Source organism: Canis lupus, chromosome 30, assembly GCF_003254725.2.
Source record: "Canis lupus dingo isolate Sandy chromosome 30, ASM325472v2, whole genome shotgun sequence".
NCBI lineage: Eukaryota > Metazoa > Chordata > Mammalia > Carnivora > Canidae > Canis > Canis lupus.
Genome location: NC_064272.1, coordinates 730046 through 732348, shown reverse-complemented (window position 1 = coordinate 732348; position 2303 = coordinate 730046). Strand labels below are relative to the sequence as shown.

The 2303-nt window shown below is 40.1% G+C and overlaps 1 pseudogene; it reads left to right on the top strand.

The window, feature by feature from the left end:
- The first annotated feature begins 523 nt into the window (after positions 1-523).
- Positions 524-1454, top strand: LOC112675476 (olfactory receptor 4L1-like; annotated as a pseudogene).
- Positions 1455-2303: the final 849 nt, after the last annotated feature.

Below are 2303 nucleotides of genomic sequence, written 5' to 3'. Positions count from 1 at the left end.
CCCTCAGTGCCCATCACCCAGTCACCCCCCCTCCCCCTGCCCACCGCCCCTTCCATCACCCCTAGGTTTTTTTCCCAGAGTTAGGAGTCTCTCATGTTCTGTCTCCCTCCCTGATATTTCCCACTCATTTTTTCTCCTTTCCCCTTTATTCCCTTTCACTATTTTTGTATATTCCCCAAATGAATGAGACCATATAATGTTTGTCCTTCTCCGATTGACTTATTTCACTCAGCATAATACCCTCCAGTTCCACCCACGTTGAAGCAAATGGTGGGTATTTGTCGTTTCTAATGGCTGAGGAATATTCCATTGTATACATATACCACATCTTCTTTTTTTAAAAGATTTTATTTATTTATTTGAGAGAGAGAGAGAGAGAGAGAGAGAGAGAGAGAAAGCAGGCTCCATGCAAGGAGCCGGACGTGGAACTCGATCCCGGGTCTCCAGGATCAGGCCCTGGGCTGAAGGCGGCACTAAACCGCTGAGCCATCCAGGCTGCCCTATACCACATCTTCTAAAGAAGATGGATATAATTAATAGTTCAATTAACCTGAGTTTGTTTTGTTAGGACTCACCAACACTTGGGGACTTGAGATTTTCTCTTTTTTTCATATTTTTGTAGTCCTATGCAGCGATTGTGGCAGGAAACCTTCCCATCATGGTCACTGTGACCTCTGACTCACTTCTGTACTCCACACCAATGTACTTCCTCTTTGGAAACCTCTCCTTTCTGGATATGTCTATTTCCACAATCACAACCCCTAAGATGGTCATAGATCTCCTCAGGGAGAACAGAACGATTTCTTTGTATGGCTCAGATGTTCTAACTCCACCTCTTAGGGGGCACTGAATGACTCTTCTCATAGTCATGGCTGTTGATCGGTACATTGCAATATGCAAACCTCTTCACTACACACCCATCATAAACTGCCAGGTCCTTGTGGGCTCTGTGCTGCTATCCTGGGCTGTTGGCTTTGTGCATACGATGAGCCAGATGATTTTTACTGTCACCTTGACCTTCTGTGGCTCCAACATAGTGGACAATATTTTTTGTCCTTCCTCTCATTCAAAAACTTGCCTGCACTGAGACCTATGTTCTGGAGTTGCTAGTAATTGCTGACAGTGGCCTGTTGTCTTTCACCTGCTTTATGCTCCTGCTTATTTCCTACACTGTCATTCTGGTAACCATCCGATGGCAATCCTCTAGTGCCCTCTCAAAGGCTCTGTCCACACTGTCTCTTCACATTACTGTGGTCACTCTGTTCTTTGGGCCATGTATCTTCATTTAAGCTTGGCCATTCAGTGGCTTTTCAGTGGATAGATTTCTTTCTGTGTTTTATTCAGTTATCACACCCTTAGTGAACCCCATTATTTACACTCTGAGGAACCAGGAGATGAAAGCAGTCATGAATAGACTGAGGACCAAACACATCAGATCCAGACAGACCTTCTAGGCAACCATCATGATGATGAAGCTTTTTAGTGCAAAACTCATGTTTTTCAATTCAGAATAAGGTTTTTTTTTTAAAAGACTTTATTTATTTATTCATGAGAGACACAGAGAGAGAGGCAGAGACACAGGCAGAGGGAGAAGCAGGCTCCATGCAGAGAGCCTGATGTGGGACTCGATCCTATGTCTCCAGAATCACCCCTGGACTGAAGGCGGTGCTAAACCGCTGAGCCACCGGGGCTGCCCCGAGAATAAGTTGATATTAATTCACTTTGTAGATTTTTAAAATATTCATAATATATATTGAAATTATCAAATGTTCCATCCTTTCATTTCTATATTTTTCGGTTTTATTGGAAGAATAAACATCTTAATTAAAATTCAATTCATTTAGGGTTAATACTTTTTTAATGTAATGAAGCAGAAAAAATGGCTTATTAACTATAGTTGGAAACTGAAAAATGTGCAAGACTAAATTTCATAAATAAAGAGGAATCATTTGGGAATTTATCTATTTTTAATTCAGATTAGGAATCTTCAGTTAAATTCTCTAGTTGAGTAAATGTGTATAAAACCATATGAACTCTTGAAGTCTCCTAAACACTCACACATAAACTCACATGTCTATAGATTCTAATATGTGTAAGAATTATAACTTTTTTAATGAGGTACACTGGCTAATTTCTATGAGTAGATAGATCTAAGAATCATCTACTCACAAGAAACATATATTTTCCTGAAAAAAGTAGAAATTCCACTTGACGTATATATGAAACACAGCTCATTTTACCTTATTTCTTCATTCATGTTTGTTCACATATCTATTCTCGTGTATCTCTCGAGTCAAGTAAGA